Source organism: Grus americana, chromosome 12, assembly GCF_028858705.1.
Source record: "Grus americana isolate bGruAme1 chromosome 12, bGruAme1.mat, whole genome shotgun sequence".
Classification (NCBI taxonomy): Eukaryota; Metazoa; Chordata; class Aves; order Gruiformes; family Gruidae; genus Grus; species Grus americana.
In genome coordinates, this window is record NC_072863.1 from 18,662,166 (window position 1) to 18,681,811 (window position 19,646).

The 19,646-nt window shown below is 36.7% G+C and overlaps 1 protein-coding gene across 4 annotated transcripts in view; it reads right to left on the minus strand.

Moving 5' to 3' along the window:
* The window catches only part of TENM1 (teneurin transmembrane protein 1), a 736,058-nt gene that overhangs the window by 685,934 nt on the left and 30,478 nt on the right, over nucleotides 1–19,646 (minus strand). For all 4 annotated transcript variants that reach the window (XM_054839650.1, XM_054839648.1, XM_054839649.1 and 1 more), the window contains exon 2: nucleotides 3,165–3,241. The gene's annotated coding sequence lies outside the window, so the exon portion shown is untranslated. The remainder of the gene's footprint in view (nucleotides 1–3,164; nucleotides 3,242–19,646) is intronic.

Genomic DNA, 19,646 nt, shown 5'->3' on the forward strand with positions numbered 1-19,646 from the left:
TAAATCTTTCTAGATATTTCCGTTACGTATTTAAGCTCCAAATATTTGAAAATTGTGCTGATTTACTTTATTAATCTTTCATTCTCTGATATTTCAAAATTACATCAGTTTTCAATTTAAATGATTTTTGTACTTTTGAACACTTCGTCAGTACATACCACAGTGAATATAAACATTTTTTTCTTTGTAAGCTTGTGGAGCCAGGGGGCAACGATCCTCACTTCCTCCCTGCCTCCCTTTCCAGTAGCTTGCTCATACAATTATGAAATTTAAGATTGTTTCAGGGTTATTTTTCAGTATGTATGGTAGCTAGTAACATAGTTTTGAAATTGCGTTGTTCCACAGAAATTCTTGTCCTCACGTACATAAAGACGACAGCTCTTGTCATCTTCCTTGCAAGTCTCAATTATCTTAAATTTCACTCCTGGGGTTACCAAATGAGAATCTCATATTTGATTTTCATTTAAAACAGTAATTTCATGATTGCAAAACTTTGGAGGAAATTTGAAAATGCAAACCTACATTTAGCCAAAACTTCAAGGAATATTCAAGTATTCCGACTATTTTTCATAAGAGTTCTGATTCAAAGGCCATCCCATAGCTTTTAAGATCAAATTCATTATTTTTGAATTCTTACAGTACAAAATATTTTATCTACACATAAATGAATATGAACCCCATCTCAGAAAAATATGGTCTGGATTTAGTTGTTTGGCCTAAAACTAATTTTGTAGCTAAAATTACAAGGCAATATGTATTTTACAAAAGAGATGTATAGATATAAGAGCCCGCACTTTACCAGATTCCTTATGAGGTTATCATATATACATATTTCCTGTGTGCCACATCCCCCACACCACTTCTCATCTACCCTTCTTCAATATATTTCTTGATACACATGTTCCATCTAGACTTCTCATTTGTTCTTCAAAACATAATTGCAAAGCTGAGGAAAAGAAATAAAAAATAATAGCAAAGCTCCATATGCAGCAATTCAATGCCTAGCAACCTGTGATAGACTGAAGGAAAAAAAAAAATCACAAATTACCTGCAAGAGGCAGTTGGAACAAGGGCTTGGGGTAAACAGACACACAAACAACATGTCAGCCATGATAAAGAGTGTAAATTTGAACAGATGTCACTTCCAGAGCAGCAGCAGGCAGATTAAACAGAATTGGCTTTGGATGAAATCCAAGGAAGAGCAAGAAAATATGATGCTTTTGCCCTTAGCTCTTATGGAAATCTAGTCTCCAGAACCTCTTTACTTTAGTAATCATAATTGAGCAGGGCTAAAAATAGGAAGAGACTTCAAGAAAACCAGTTTAAAAGAAATACATTTATTACACATATCGTTCTGTAAATACTTCATTTTCAGGCAAAAAGAAGAAAAAATCCTATCTGCTAAGAAAAACAATTGCTAAATAACTAGTCTGTGAAACAAAAAATAATGTTGCAACTCTCCAAATTAAATAACAGTCATTACAAAATTTTGCTGTACCTGTCATTTCTTGAGTAATTCTGGTTACTAGTGATTTGTGCATCTATATTTTAAATCACTGTTTCTTCTTACTTACGTATATCAGTTTATCATATATGAAGTACACCAATAGAAAAAGAGAGAATACAGAACAACTGAAAACCTGAGTCCAGGAGTAACAGACATATCTACTGGATTTCCCCTAAAAACTTTCTAGATAAACTTTACTCTCTAATTCTGTTCAGCTATGTGATTATTATACTTTGCAAATCCCTAAAGACTGACCAACTATATCTCTGTCTGCAGCACATAGATTTGTGTGTTGGGTTTTGGTTTGGTCTGTGGTTTTCTTCCGGGACTGCAATGTCTCCTTGGCTTTGAACGCCAATGAAACAAAACTTTATTCCAGTGGCCGTAAGTTTAATGAAGACATCACCAGAAGAGTTCTCATGTATTCCCTTCATAAGCATACAATTATTCTATTAATTTCAAATCATAACACTAGCAGAAATAAATGCCAACAAATTGTCATCTGCCCATGTTTCCCACACCATAGCATTAAGAAAATTATCTCTAAACCCCATTAATAAGCCTGGATTAATCCATCATCATCATTACCATTATTACCTTTAACTGTTAGGCGCAAATAAAGGAGGAAAACAAAATTTTGAGAAGTTGTAAAATAAAGAAATAAATCACAGAGGTAGAATATCGAATCAACTGAATTTTCAATTATTACTACTGAAATTAACTCCATCATATGACTCAGGATTACGCCTTTGGTTCCTTAGAGACCTGCTTTCAGCATGGCCGACAGGACAGCATAACAATCTTCACGAAAGCCAAATGAATGACAAGTTATTATTTCTCAAATTAATTAATATCAACTGTCCTAGTTAATGCTAAGCTCCACGTGGAAGAGATAAAAATCACACACTTTGTTTAATATGCACAACAGATGCCATTTCCACACGTCTGAATAGCGTTTTCATATTCGTAAGTCAGTATTTCAAGCTGAAACGTCGCATGGTTTTTCTAAGTCAATAATACAAGCCTACAAAATTAAAATGCACTACTTGTGTCAAACACAACAAAATCATTGTTTGTTTATTTTTAAGGTGATAATAAAAAAGATTAATGATACTGCTGGATAATGAAACAATCTGCCACAAGGCAAGCTGCAGAATATAGAGTGAAGCTCTAGCAACAATCCTAAGAAAAACTTCAGCTTTCTTCCAAACACATTAAGAAGTCCCTTTTATTACCAGGTGACATTTTTGCATTTAAAAGAGAGTTGATTTTCATGCGGTGCTTAAAGGTCAAACAGTTAATCTACCTCTGTAAGGAGAGTGTTTTCCTCTGAAGAGATTTCTAGAGGACATCAAATCAATAAGAGTCATCAGACTCAACAAGAATAAAACCCTTCAGTGTTCTCAAGGCAAAAGCTTATACCAGTCCCAAAGAAATTGGATCCAGCTCATGAAAAAAATTCAGACATCATGCAGCATTGAAAAGTAGCAACCTTTATAGTTGAACATGGGTATAAAAGAGTTTTTTATCATTAATTCAGAAGAAAAGTCTTATTCAGTGTGCAACCTGGAAAAGTATCAGTTTCATCATATGTATTCACTACGCCTTTTCATTTCTAAGTGGTAAAAACAATGAAAGAGTAAAAAGTGGAACTTACCACAGGATGATATACTGGAATTTTCACTAGTGTGTTCTTCAGCTCTCAGATGATGTGGTACAAACCCCTACACATTTCTGCTGGACGTGAGAGAAAGAAAAAAGGATCCTCAATGAGAAAAGCTGTACTCTTCATCTTCGTCAGTGTATTCAACATCATAAACCCATTTCTTATCTTCCTAAGGAAATTGTCACTTGCCCTGCATACAGTAGTTTAAGAAGTTCATTGGGGCCACCTCAAATGAAAGTAAAATACCAAATTCTGGAAACTAGCAACCAGTAAAATTTCAAAAAGATGTTTGGGTTGAAAGTCATTGGCCCGAATGAAGGCTACCTGTGCGAGTCCTGCTTTAGAAGGGGATTCCAAAGAATTGGTCCTGTGTTCCTAGCTCTGTCACAACCTTGTACGAGAGCTTTTGTATCACTGTCCCATTTATAACACAAGGCTAATAATACCCTTTTTTAGTCTTTTCCATAGACTGGGAACACTTCAAGATAGTGACTGTGTCAAGATAGGAACTGCATCTATATATATATATGCATGTGTGTGTATATATATTACACACACACACATATATAAAAGAAAACTCATATTAATATCCTAATTTCACTTAAAGCTACCAGGCATCTCTCTGGCACAAATGGAAGGACTGCAAAAAATAAAAATAAAAGGATAATCAGAACTCAGGCTTTGACCTTCATTACATGTGCAAAACACTTATGTGCTTGAAAGGAAGGGAGGGTTGAGAATTACGCAGGAGTACGGAATCTTCTATGAGCACTGCTCTTTAGTATCTTTCTGCATGTACAGAATAGCACTGTTTACGACGGGTTTGCTTCTGAGGAAATAAAAAAAGAGAAAATACAAGGAAAACGGACTGGAAGAATGAAAAAGTTCAGGAAAGGTAAGAGAGAAAGTGAGAACAAAATAAAAATCCAGTGACATAGAGAACTAAAATACTGCATTATACAGAGAGTACTAGAGTATAGTTGTTGGAAAATAATTATTCAAGCCATAGCAGAACAATACAGCTGCTTGGTCTGTATCGTGCCTTGAGGAATTCACCTTGACAGTGACATTGCGATTTCTATCTGAGTTTTATATTGAAGTTATGGTACATACATTTTTAATTTTCAGTCTCATTTCAGCTAATCTAGGATAAATCTCAATGATTACTCTGCCTAGCTTGCTTTCAACTCCAGGAATAAAAAATCCATAGTGTATAGGCTTAAATGCTTTTTGTTTATATGATAACTGCTTTTAAGTACAGTCTTGTTTGCCAGGTCTCTTCAATGAAATTTAAAACGCAATTATTTTCCACTCAAATACGCACTAATTTGAATGACTTATATTTTGATGCAATTAAGGTAAAACTAATCATTACATATAAAACATTTTTTAACATTTCCTGACAAAATATTATTTATTTTTGAATTCTCATTTCATTCATCATTCATTTTGAAACCATTCCCAGAGCTTTTATTGCATCTAATGATTGATTTTACAGTTATTAGATGTAAAATTGTTAGGAGAATGTTTCCTAAACGAACCTATCTTTCCAATTATTTTAAACTACCTGGAGCAGATTTTTTTTTTCCTCTTCTAATTAATGTCTTTTGCTTCTATACACAGTCCTCTTTGTCTTAAATATTCACTTAAATAAATTAGACTCCTTTGGAGAAGAAACAAAAATCCAGATGCAGGTCAGAGGGAGAACACAGATTGCAGGAAATTTTTTTTTTCCTTTCTACGTCCTCCCCATACATCCACCCGTCAACATACATACCACTACATTCAAGTAACTGCACTACACCTTAATCCTCCTGCAGACTAACCCCCAAGAAAGTTGCTGGGTTTACAGATACCTGAATCCTGAGCTGACAAAGGACTGTGAAAAAGGTGTGGAAGAAAGATATCCCAACTTCCAGACATTGGGAGAGACACAAGTTTTGGATATGACCTTGTTCACAACGAAGAGTGAAGATATGGTCGTAATAGAGAATTCAGCACAGTAAAAAATGACATTGTGTACACAATGCAGTCCTTTAATTCCTTTAATGCAGTCCTTTAATTCTAAAATCTTCCAGAAAATGATTTTTCACTATTGTCAACTTACTTGCATTCTAACTTGTCTTCTCCACGAGCGCATTTTGCACTGCAAAAGACTAAGAGTTCATACCACAAACCCCATGTTCTCTTCTCCTAAGTTTAGTCAAGAGAGGTACTCCAACCCTACCCTTTGATAATTTTAAGATCTGCGCTTTGGAAAACTTACAGAGCTAAAATTTGTGACTGAAAGCACTCATGGATTTAGACTAAATCAAGCTGACACAGCTTTTTCCCTTTTCTCATATTTTGAGCAGTCCAGTCCCAGAGTGAGATTAAGGGTGCAGTTCCACAAGAATGTAAATAAATCTAAATTTTGGGCGCTCTCAGTCCTCCCTTCCTTTCCACTCTTTGTCCTCTCTCAGTTATGTGCTTTTTGCTCAGTAAGCTTCCCAAACTGGTTGGCCACTGGATCGCAAAGATGAGTTGAGGCTGTTTTTCCTCCTGCCTACCTGCACAGTAGGTTCCTCCTCCCTCCCTTTCAGCCAGCGCTAGCAATCAAGAGACCAGCAGATGAGCCAGACAGAGGAGCGGATTCAACTGAAAATCCCATAAATATATACCAAACTCCAGATTAGTTTTCAGTTACTCCATCTTGGGAAGAATTGTGTATGGATAATGAAACAAGATCGTCTAAAAGCATAAGACTAAAGCAGAAAAAAAAACCCAAAACCAAAACCAAACCTCAACCCAAACATCCCTTTTAAACAACAGAAATTATAAAATATTAAATTGTAACAGGATCCTCATTATATAAATATATCGCTTTGCAGGCTTACAAAGAAAGTCAAAACAAATTCCTCAGTTAATGGACTCTTTGGTGAATATCTAGATGTAAATATTAGGCTTTGTAAGTAATGCAATATAACCAATATCAAGTCATCCTTTCTTGTCAGGAATTTCATAGGTATTAATAGTCTGCTGTTCAGAGAAATTTTACTGATGGAAAATAAAGAGTACAAGGGCTAATACGCCTCTGATTACAGTATTTTTCCTGATGAAAGTAATAGAGAAAATCCACAACATAGAAGTCTATGTCCTCTGTAGGAGGAAACTTGGGTAGAATAATCTAGGGATAATGAAGACATTTCCTTTTGAATATAGAACAAATAGGGACAGGGACTATTGGATGAAAGGACACAGAAGCAGAATGAGACTATACCATGGTTTCTACGGTGGTTTATTCCCATAATGAAAAAAAAAAAAACCAAAACCTAAATTAGCATATCATCTGAAATGGAAAGTGCTGTACAAATGTTTTGATCAGACTTCTCAGAGGACACAGTGGTCTCCTTAAAATCCTTAGTGCCCTAGAAACGTACGCTAAAATGTCAAAGCCATATACTGGAGTGACTATATTCTCCTGCTTCCTTATGGTCAAACATTCATGGAGCAGTTGTGTCTAAAAAGCTAGTCTTATTTACTTAAATTTTTACTAAATCAACTGCTCAGTTTTAGCTAACTACTAAGGACGACTTCTAAGAGTGCATACCCTCAGCTAAATGCATCAATAAGGCTCTCCTCTGCAGCACAGTTTCTTTGCATCTGTTAGCACAATTCTGTTGCGCTGAAGTTCCCTGGAGTTTTGGAGGCCCTTTCTACACTCCCACATAACCTAGCCCAGTCCAGAGCTGCAGGCAGACCCCGTGCAGCCCATAAAGCAGAGGTACACTGGTAACGCTCCCTGGCGATGCCAGCTGGTGCGATGGTAAGAACAGTCCCTGCGAGAGCTGCCTCCCTTCCAACCTGCCAAAAGCCGCAACAGCAGCTGTAAAGCTCCTAGGGTTACTCTCCTAAGGGTCATCTGGCTGCTGGGGGTGCATCAGAGCAGCACATCCTGGCTTACACCCCTCTGCCCCCCGCTTCTCCAGGTCAGTCCCAGTACGAAGAGGGTTGGCCCATTCTGAGTCTAGCGAAATAGAGAACAAACTGGGATACAGCGATGCCAAAAGGGTAAGTAATCCGGAACAAGTGCCTTCCCCTTCATCTGCTTTTGTTGTGATGTTTGGGGCTCAAATACTCTCTCTCCTTTTATATTTACATAGGACTTACACCATAAAAGGAAAGAAGCAACAACAGATGTTTGAGATTTTTAATACAAGCAATAACTTACAAAATTATTAGAGATGAAACGTGACATCAGTTGCACACTACGAAGAAAAGAATGAGATCTCAGCCAACAAAACCTGAAGGTCAGAACTCTTCCAACGGGCGTTTAAGTTCTGCTCATTACAGAGGAGCGGTGACCAACATGCTACGGGAATTCCATATACAGTGTTGGATTATAAAGACTTAGTACAAAGTATAGATCTTTTTGTAATGGTTCAGAAGGGTAAATGTGACTTGTTAAGAGAAAAAGGGAGGCAGCTGAATCATATCATACATTTTTATAGGGTAAATTTAATAACTATTTGAACCTATTGGCTGACCAAACACTGAACTGGATGCAGCCAAGGTATACTGAGACTTTCCCATCTTGCTGACTAGTCAGCCAGCGGACAACTGAAAGCAAGTTTTTAAAGGTCAAACTCTCAGAGATAATCCACCATAGATCATAAAGTTGCTTCCCAGACTCAAAAAGCAATGAGTGTGACATGCGCTGTAACTGCATAAATCTGACCACACTTTAATTTCAAGAGGAAATTCAGGAAACCTTTTTCCTGGTGCAGGAGAATCATACAAGTCCTTCCAGTGGATGAAGAAAAGCCAATACACATAAACATTCATATTTAAAGTAGTAAATTATAACAGAAGAATAAGGCTTACAGTAGGATTTCATTCTAATTTAGGAATTAGGCTACTCACATGGCATCAGTGGAATAGCCCAAAAGACTTAAAAGTTAAAAGTATGTGCATGCAACACAAAGAAAAATGAAAATTCTGTTCCTATATTCCAAAAGGAGTCCTGCAGCAGATGAGATTCAAACATTTCCTGAGTAATCCATTGTATTAAAAAAACACAAAACACACAAAAAACCCCAAAACTTAAAGGTCTCATGGAAGGAACTTTAAAAACATTTTGACAATGTTAATTTTCTTCCAAATTTGCATGCATAAATTAATACCAAATACATTTTAACTACCACTCCCTCTACTAATACTTCACAGCAATAATTTTAGTGTGCTCACTTAAGAGGTTTCTTCAAGTTTTAAAGGTCATCAGGGTTTAAGAGGTATGTTCTAGACTTAAAAAGTTCCCTTGAGTTTTAGAGTTATTACTAGATCTCATTATATCTTCCATATATGAGTACATCTCTTAAAGTTTACATTAAATTTTAAATAACTAGAATTTTGAAAGGTCAAATAAATAATGAGGTATCTCACTGCAACAGGAAATATATTCACTATTTTGCCACAAGATTTTCTAATTCAGTTACTGTGGGAAGAAAATCCTTTGCTGTATTGACTTGTTGCATTAAATTCTCACCATGCTCATCATTACAGAATATACAGTATAAAACCATGTTAGACAGTAGCATAATAAAATCTGTAGCGATGCTTCAGCCTTGATAACCTCTTCTCAGAAATAAAAATATGCTTAAATATTTAAGACTAGTACGTCACCAACACCAGAATGAGTCCTACAGTATCATATAGTCCCTTTATTGTTGCTTGCTAATTGGTGACAACAGTGGAGACGAAAGTCTAAGTTCCCTGCCTAAGATTCTAGAGGATACTAAATTTTTTCTGTGTGGGACCATGCTGCCCAGAAATTGATACTATCCTTATTTAAAAGGTATTGGTTTCTCTTCCTAGCATCCTCCTCTTCCCCACACCAGGTACACTAACTCACAACTGGTGCTCCGCTCCAATACTGACAGGTAGGAAGCCAACTGAACCAGAAAAGCCACTTAAATTTTTGATCCAGACAAGTAGCACAGCATCATGGTGTTTCACATTCATTGGTTTGATTCGTTCTTCACTGTATTATTATATTCTCCTATCAGCCAATAGCTTTTATATATTTGTTATACACTTTATAATTGGTTGGTAACTTTACTAACTGAAAAATACACTCGAGAGGAATTTATTATCAGCAGCATCTGGTTAGTTCTGTGCATTAAGCCATATAACTTAAGAAGCTACCTGAACTACTCCTAGGTTGCACGATGTCATCATTGTACAATACCTTTTTGTACCAGGTATCTGTCAGACCAGAAATAAATGGTCAGGTCTAGACATTTGTTAGTCTTTTGTTAACTTGCCTCTCTTGAGAAAATCAACCTTTCCCAGGTACAGCTGCCTTGTGATTAACAAAATCTCCATTAGATAGCTACTCTTGCTTAGGAAGCGCCCCGATCAAAATATTAAGGTAGTTCTTAACTGAACATCCAGAGAGAGACTTGAGCAGTAGAAACTAGAGTCAAATTCAAACCTAAACCTTTTTCAAGTTTGTGGTTGTTTAGAATGAAAGGCAAAGCCCTTCAGTTAGAATATTCAACTCTAACTTTTAAAAGTGTTTAGATATCCTGAACTTGGCAGTCTCACAAGCCAAATATATGTTAGCTTTTACTATCTATTACTTTTAGTACACAGTTTTACATTTTTATACTTTCAGTTTAGCTGTCTAAACAGTTTAACTTATATAAAACTTTTTACTTGCTCGAGACCTCTGTTAAATTTACAGCTGGATAACATAAATTTAACTCAGCTTTATGTTCTATTTTCCTTTTTTGAATAATTCTCCACAGGAAAATTCTTTTATGTTTTGTTTCTTTGCCATAATTGTGTAGAAGAGTCTTGAGGCAAATTAGAAATGCAATAATCAATAACTGAGTTTTATTAAGAGATTGAATTTAGATAGACATGCAAAGTGAACATTAATGTACCGATTTATTCTGCTACTCAACTTTCTATATAAGATTTATTCAGAAAGTTGCTGAGTGAGACAAAAAAGTTCACATTGGTGAACAACAGTTTTTGTACTTCGGCACTATTTGTAACTGTTTTCATTTTTTTTGATTCAGCTACAATATTCCAGAGATGACACTTTCAACCAATTCGGTAAGATTTTCTATGATCCAAGACTGGCTATCCCAAAGTCTCATCACTTAGCAACTTCTGAGAAGCAACAACACTCATGTGAATGACCAATATACTGCCACTTACTAAATTATTTTGGAGATAATGTAGAAGGCAGAGCAGGAGAGAGATCCAGTTAAAAAAACACCTTTGTTTTTCTACATAGCAAACTTTATTGAATTTGGAAGGAGAAAAACATAATCTGACTATTGAAGTGACTGAGCAGAAATAAGAGATAGTAAAACATTTTTGGCATTGTCATAAGTACAATAAATATCAGTATACTTAAATATTTTGGTCTATCTTAAGAAAGAAGAATAACACAACTGAAGGCTCAATCTCTGCTCCTGTGAAGTTACTACAGTACGGTCTGGACGCATGAGGAGGGCCTCGACAAGGTCGTATGAAGCTAAAAATCCCATATTTGTAACAGAGCATGGCAACTTGCACTGTGAGGGACCGGTTAAGGCTCAGTCTTAAACCAGCACCACGTTTTACCTCCAACATAGCATGAAGAGTCCCCAAAAGAGGTACCAGACCCCTGATGAGATCAGATTAGGTGAGGACATTAGGAAGAGGAGGAGAAAGGCTCTTTCACAGCCAGGGGATCACTCAGCCATACCCATCCTGGCGTCCAGAAGTCTTGCTGATTCTTTTTCATCCCTCCAGCCCCTCCGGAACCTGCTCTGTCACCACTATAAACCTTTGCCTATGAGTCATTCTGCTTTGTTGAGGCCACTCTCCTGCATATAGACAGAGCTATAGTTATTTCACAACAGCAAAGAGCTGAGCCTTCAATCAGGCTATCACTCAACTGACATAACACATTTAATCACAGGAAAGTTAAAAGAAAATATGCAAAGAGGTATTGCCTTTCCTCTTCTTTCAAGTCTCAAATAAACATGAACAGACTGTCTCACACTATGCCAGACCTGTCTAAATAGATCTGTATCTCTGGAAGAAAATGGCTGATGCAAAATAGGAAAGACATAAATGGAAAAAGATAAATAATGCCTCAGAGAAAGCTGATTTTATTTTATAACCAAAGTGATCAAGTATTTCCAAGAAATTAAATCAAAAGAAAAGTGTGGTTTGAGCTAACATTTCTTTGACCTTTAAGAGTCTGTGATTAACAAATACTTCATTAAAAAGTAGAATCAATACCCGAGTGCTTAAGAGGAGTTCCTAGGCAATCATAGTTTAAAGTTTTAAACTAATGTAATACAAACCAATGGTGAATGCATGCTACAGATCTTTCTCTCCAAACACACTCAAACCACAGAAATTTTTTTTTCATTCTGGGAATCTCTTGGTCAGTCTTTTCATATCATCACTATGCCAGATAAGATGGTAGCCGTGAAAATAACAGATCGTACTATCTAGATAGGGGTGAAATAGGAAAGTCTTAAGAAAGAATATGTGATTATTTTCTCCGTAGGGTCTAAGAGTGACATTTCTTTCTGCTGTTGTTCCAACTGAGTTATTTTACCTACTTAACATCATTGTATCAGGTAAACACATCCATTCAAGTGCAACGGTTGTTTCAACCATGACACTCAATCTTAGCACAGATCTAGAAGTAGAGCCATTGGATGGAGGGGTAGAGCTATCTGAACTTATCTGGTTTGGTATATATGAAAGTTAACAGTTTAACTGAATTTTCAGAACAAATTCTACAATATATTGAATAGTTCCATTAGGTAACCATAAGGAAGTGCTAAATTTTGTGAAGTCTTGAATGTATTACCTTAATATAAGAATTATTCATTGCTTTTCTCTATTTCCTTTATATGTTTCTCATAAATAATGTTTCTGTTCCATCTTCAGTATTCCATCTTTAAGGCACTGTTATGGTATACAATCTGCTGTGTTCAATTCATTTTGTCCAATTTTTCACTTCCAGCCTAGAAAATTAAAAGCCAGAGCTCTGACACATCAGTCACACAATCAGCTAAATTAGGCTACTCCAGTTGGTTTAACTGGCAACTTTCAAGCATGCAAAACAAAGCAGCAAGGTTTTAATGGTTTAAAGCCTCCAAAGTGGATCATAATACAAAATGTATTGCTCATCAGCTGGCATAGAAGGCAAGGAATGCCATATGCTTTCAGTTTCATTTGTGTTGTTTATCTTTAATACTAAACCCTAATGCAATACACTTTCTATTACTCTGCCATGTCAATCTTTTTTATGTGTAAGGGGGTCAGGAAAACAAGACAATATTGGTTTCAACAGTCACAAGCCAACACAGGCTCTACTAATTCCAGGGCAGCTGAGAGCTATGGAGTAGTAAATTACATTTTTTCATGCATGAATTAGAAAGCACATAGTTAACAATACAGTCAAAATACTTGTTTGGATGGCTAGCTATACGCTTGAAGTTGATGTTTAGGCAAATTTGAAAACAAAACAGCAATAGCTCAAAAACATGGATGAGCAACTCAAGTTTTTAAGCATCGATGCAATAGTTAAGTCCTATGTAGGTAACTACAGGTTAACTAGCAGGTGGAGAAGGGAGTTTCCTGCTAGAGAGCACTGCATTGATGGATTTAGGAGAATACTTTTTCACTTACAATATGAGAGGAATGACAGTGCCTTGGTGACAATGACTCCCCACATTGCAAAGCCAAAAGTCAGTACCTATGAAAAGCCAGACTCCGTCTGATCCTACTCAAAGATTCCTATATCCCTACCAAGTTGCTGGTGCTTTCTTTAATCACGCTCAACAGACACATAGACAAAGATCAGTGTGGAGAAAGGCAGCAACGAGCATCTCCGAGATGAAATTTTAAAAGGCAAAATATTTCATTCCAACCACATTATGGATTAATAACACTAGTCTCATCTTTAAAGTCATCAAAGGTGAAGACACAAACACATTCAGGCAACTGTCTGAGGACCTCTTTGCCCTTAAATTATCCTTTCGGTCACCAACTTTTTCCTCTTTGTAAGTAGGATGGTGGAGGTTACTCCCTGATGTTTTCCTAAGTATGTATGCTAGGGTCACCTTACAGAAGGTGTCATACTGCTACTTTGCTCCCCTTACTATTTGTGTAGTACTATTTGAAGCACTACTCTTGATTCCACTGCAATCTCTTTTAGTCCTCTAGCCTTTTCTGGACCTGAACTACCAATTGTGAACAAGAAAGATGCTGCAGTATGACATGATAAGAGCTTAGAGTAGGCAGTTTGCCAGCTGGCCGCTGTCCTGAAAACTCTCTGGGAGAATGACAGAAGGCAGCAAGCAGAATTGCTAAAAACAATCATGGGGGAAGACAGAAAAGGCAGCTTAATAGAGATGCCGTAGAAAGTAAAGCAGGAAATAGAATGAATTGGATAAATTCGACAATCCCTGGGGAAATGGTCACCTAAAACTGCACTCAAACTCCAGACGTAAGAAATTCATCTTGAATCAGGAAAACAGCAATTGTCTGGTAAGGAAGTTGGAAGAGAGTGTCGGCCACGTCAAGTTCTGTGTGTTTAGATGATGGAAGACTGGCAGATATGCAGCTTAATTAGGAGAGAAAGAGTTAAAACGTAAAGTAGGTTTTGCTGAAGAGGAGCATGTTAATTATCTTCTAGAGAGAATTAAGTCCCTGCAGTCTTAAAACACTTTGAATACAGTTTCACTGGGATAAGGTCAGAGGAGCAACTGCTTTGTTCTCAGTTAAAACATAAAATAAAACTAAACAAACAAAACAACCCACAAAACAAACGAAAAAAAATCAAACAGAACCTCCCCCCCAGGGAGCCATGTATTTTCTAAATTGTCTGGTTTATTTTAGAAAAAGCAATTAGAAATAAAAATTAAAATGCAATTAAAATACAAATCCCAACCTTCCTTCATGTATCCGTGAAATATTCACCAACACAACAGTTACATTTGTCAAGTATTGCTTTATATTTACTAAATAAAAAGAAGACCACAATCTAAAAGTTTCCTCTTGGAAAGGGGACACATCTGCAGACAGAGGTGACTTTCAAAGAACTTGCTAGAGGTGTCCCAGAGAGTTAGATCCTCCTAAAAAATATCTTTGCTTTGATGATTTTAAATAAAACACTGGTCTTATTCTAGGAGCTCATGACACAGCAGTTTCTGCAGGTTTTACAATCTTCTCTACTGCTAGCTTTAAGACCATTACCTAAGAAAGATTTCACTACATGTAAATGTGCTAAAACATAGATTAAAATTTAATTAACCAGATTAATGTTTTTCAGTGTCATCCTTGCAGGGACAGCCTATATAATTGTAGATGAAAATATTTATATAATTTTAAAATTAAATTTCAAATAGCACAGCAGGAATATAATTCTTCCTAAAAAGTTATTTTATTCTTAACCTTAAGGTGACAACATTCAATCCTATGCAGCTGAGAAGCCTTCAGAGGTTTTGACTTGCATTAAAAAAAAGTCCAATATCTATGTTTGAACTAAAGTTCACTTTTTGGGAAAACATTTAATTTTTGGTGTAAAATCTTCACAGCTGTAGAATTTATCAAGGTCCTTGGCAAATATTTAACAATTAATCGCCTTCACTTAAAAATGTACTTATGGTCTGAATTTATATAAATTCAACTTCTGTCCAAGGGTCCGTATTATCCAAGAATCACAGAACAATTGCAGGGACCTCTGGAGATCTCCTGCTCCATCTAGTCAGCTAAAGCATGTTGCCCAGGGCTGTAACCTGTCAGATTTTGAATATCGCCAAGGATGGTGACTCAACAACCTCTTTGGGCAACCTGTGCCAGCGTCCAACCCCCAGTACAGTTAAAAAAAAAAAAAAAAAAAAAGTTGTTTTCTTTGGTTTAAGTGGAATTTCCTGTATTTCAATTTGTGCCAGTAGACTCTTGGCCTGTCACTGAGCCCCACTGTGAATAGCCTACCTCCACACCTTACTATCTCCCATTAGGTATGTAAACATATTGATAGTCCCCCTGAGCTTTTCCTATGCCAGGTTAACCAACCCCAGCTCTCAGCCTCCTCCAGTGTGTCGGATGCTCCGCTCCCTCAGGCATCTTCCTGGCCACTCGCTGGACCACTCCGGTATGTCCATGTCTCTCTCGACCTAGGGAGCCCAGAACTGGACGCAGCGTTCCAGTCGTAGTCTCAGCAGTGTATTCACATACTGCCTATATATGTGTTAACATGCCAGAACGACGAGCTTAAGAATGTTCTATCCAGTGGTATTCGTAGAGGCTCACGCCAAGCTCTCCTCTGCATTTACCTAATGCAGTTACAAAAGAGCTTTTGTCTCTGCTACTCTCAAGTGCTCAGCTGAGCTGAAAAATTTTGTCTATTGCTTTTACATGGCACATTTAGATCTCCATTTCTTCTCTAGACCCCTTTTTATATCTTTGAGAGCTGAGTTTCCATTATGCATGAATTCTGCTTTGCGCACTGGCTGTAAGAGCTGTATTCTCTGAAGTGAGATTTTTACCCTGGGATGGGCAGAGATGTTTACTGTTCTGGCAAAAAGCACAAGCACTAGCAGGTGCTCCGTTTGTTTGGCCTTTAAAGCAAGAGCTGAGAGGGATCAGCATCTCTAGGATTTTAAAATTCCCAGATCTTCTAGCTCTTTGGTAATCTGCAGCTCTAGTACACCCAAAGTTTCAATCCTGCCACCCTTCTGAAAAAGAGACTGGATCAAGAATTCACATGCTTCCAAGGCCATCCTCTGCTCGGCAAACCTATCCTCGTTACGTTACCTCACTTATATAAAAGACTGAGCATTCAGGAGCCATCTGTTCTTCAGTCTGCTCCCTGCATTTTGGTGCCATGGACCTGCCAGAGCAGCCATCACTCAGCTCCGTCCTGAATACAGGGGGTTTGTACTTACTACTCGGATCTCTGCAACCAGCTACTGCCTCACCTGAACTGCTCCAGCAGTTTGAAACGCAATTAGTTTCTAGGAGTAGAAACCAAGGCAGTTTCAGAATTCCCTTCTCCAGGGAAGTGAAAGAAAACAGCCTGACATTAAAGATCTTCTGTAATGCAAGTTTTGATTACATATTGCCATGCATCTGTGTCTGAGTGACCTGGATATCACTGTGAGCAAATTCTCAAGAGGCAGCTAAAGCAAGCTTTGGAAATCTCTGTCTTTATATTACCAAAGTACTAGGAGTAAAAGGAAAATTATAGCTACTTATTCATTGAAGCAGTTTCCAATTTCTGTAAACCCACAGAAGGTGTTGGAGGTTACTATTACTCTCATGAAAGTCCATTCCTCCTGCTAGTTTTTATTTTTCTGACTCACAGGATGTCTACCTATGTCCACCCAAATTAAATATCAGACCAAATCCTCCCTAGTTTTGCCATCATTTTCTGATATTTTGGAATAATTTCTCAGGATAGTTTAATTATCCCAGCCACCACTATTCTTGGATATGTTCATGTATGAATATAGAAATCTCTTGCAAATTTTAGAACTATTTTCTTCCCAGAAGAACTCTCCATTTTTGGTTTGGGGTTTTTTGTTTGTTTGGTTTTTGTTTTGTTTTCAGTAAGAGACATTATTTTGTTTATGCAACCTAATCCTTCTTTCCTAAAAGCAATGACAGCCGCAGAACAGTCAACCTGAATCTCTCATGATAAATGAACATAAACATGTAAAATCCTTTAATAAAAGATTTATTTTTCCATCTTGGTAGAATTGGGAATTTCTAGCACCCCTTGATGCTTCTGGTAGAGGGGCCGGTTCACTTACAGTAGGATCTCTGGGCTTTTTACACGCTAGCCACCAAGAGAAGGTCCTCTGACCGTTTGTACTTTTGTCCATGTTAGATCCCATTAGTCAGACAAAAACACCTAAAATTAGAAGCCTAGAAACCGTGAGACCACTCGAGCTTTCAGTGCACCTTTGGTCCTGTGCTTTAGCACTGCAGCTCTCAGCACCAAGCCAGCTTTCGAACGATATGCTAGAGAGCACCAAGAGGATCCTTCTTTTCCACTAAAGTCACTAACTACTCCTGTTCAACAGTTTTCTGGGGACAGAAGCCGTGAAACTCTTTCCAGGCTTTGCAGTTTATAATGTCTAATCCATGGATGTCGGTTGACGTTTCGTGATGTTAATACCTCCCATCCCTCTCTCTCTTTTCAGGGACTTCAATTTGCTTTACTAGGAGAAAAAAATTGCATTGAAGAAACAAAAAATTATTATTATGCCACCATATAAATATGTGATGAGCTTGCATCTTGAATGCTGCATGCAGCTCTGGTCCCTCCAACTCAGCAAAATTAAAAAAAATTAAAAAAAAAAAAATAGTAAATAATGCTGATGACTGATGCAGAACTGCTTCCAAACAAGAAACCAATTAAAGAGCCTAGAATTCCTCAGCTTAGACAAAAGATGTACGGGACGTATTTGCTATATGTACACTCACAATATTGTATTCCCTTTCGAAATCATGTTTTATAGTACAGCACAGTATGTCTTTTAAAACTTATATTTAACAAATTCTACACGATATTTCCTTGAGGGGCTTGAGCACCACACAAAGTTCTGAAGAACATTTCTAATTAAAAGCAAAAACTGGGTGCTTTGTATTTAAAATTCTCACAGTAATAACATGCCATTTAATGAGCGCTTATTCACATCAACTATTATTTTGTCATAGAATCAATTCATTTAATATTAATTTCAGTTCACTACAGGTCTTATAGAATATCTTAGTTTTCTAACAGCTTTCTATTCTCAGCAGTTCATCTTTCTAATGAAGTCAGTTAGCATTTCTTTGTACAAGGTTTAAATTAAGAAAATAAACTTTTGTCCTGACTCAGTACACAAACTGTTAGAGTGAGATCTAAGAACTCGCTGAATATTAATGAAACTTTTAATAAACTACTGTGTTGTCTTTTAACTAGAAAAAAAAAATATGACCTTTAGATGAATACAATCCTTAGATTGTTTTATTTTACGTTCCCATGAATGTGTATATTACTTTGCACACAAAGTAGTTCTGAAAATTAAAAGGTATTTTCTGAGAAAGATATGAGTAGCCTTGAGGTAAAAACATACAATGAATCAGTAAGAGTAGTAGTATGTGAACAGATCTAGTTTAATGGATTTACCAGCTCATCATTTATCTTTTTTTTTGTCTAAGCTCATTAAGAAAGAATCCACCAAAGTGCAAATGTCTGAAATAATATTAATGCACATTGACTAAACTTAATAGAGATTGTTTTAATTGCTTTGAGATAAGGCTAAGTTATAACATTTCATGTTTCCCTATTTTGGGGGAATAAATTTGTAGCTTCATAGAATAACTAAATAAAGCAATCTACATAAATCATCATTACTGTTTTCAGAAGGAAGGGATTTTCAGCCCAAATACCTTGAAATCAGTGCAGAAAGCTGGCCATTGACTAAATACTGTATTACCAGCTTACAAATACAGCTGCTGACTCAGATGGAACAGGTGGTAACAAACAAACCCATCTGCCATCACACACTGCAGGTAAAATTCACTTATATTTGAGTCTGGGAATTATTACAATCAATAAAAATATTTTTAAAGATTTTTTTTTTTCCCTTAACACAATATTTAATTCATAAAATGTAACTTTGCATGAGACCAAAAGAGAGGTCAAGTGAATAAGACGACTACTTGATGCTGGAAGATGCTGAGCGGACCACATAAATCATCTAACCACAACCTTTCCGGGGGCTAGCTAAGCAAAGACAGGGGCCTGCCAGGAGCATCTTGGTGGCAGACTCACATCATTCTTGAAGATTTTATTCTTGTCACAGACACCTGAAATAAGATGAATGTTTTCCAATTCAGAATCGTCACAAGCTGTCTGTCTTTCATGCCTACAAACTCACTACTATGATCCCACTTTGTTTTTTGGGTTTGTTTCCGCCCCCCCATAAAAAAAGAAGTAGCAGTGTAGAACACAAGACAGTTGTAATGCTCTCTTAAGTCACTGTTTGTTATTTGAACTATATGGAGGTTTGTGGTTTTGCCAGTGAAGTAATGTATTGGCCATATTATAAACACAAAATATAAATTTTACTATTAAGGGACCCTTCTTCACCTTTGTGGTTACATACACAGACATGGGCATTTTGTCTAATTTTTCAAACAAAAGTATATATTCCTTTCCTCTGCTTCAGTACCTTTGATCTATGCAGTGTCTGAAGACTTACTACAGCAAGCTGCTAATGTTGTATGAAATTAAAAATTCCTATTCAATGCATAGAAACACTATTTTGTGCAGTCGCTATGGCAATATTTGTTCTAAAACTCAACTTCAATACAGAAAAAAAAGTGTAACAAGTTTCTCTATGCCGGTGTTCAAAGAATCAGAAAGACTAGGGGAAGAGGTCATAAACTGAAGGAAAACATATGGAAAACCAG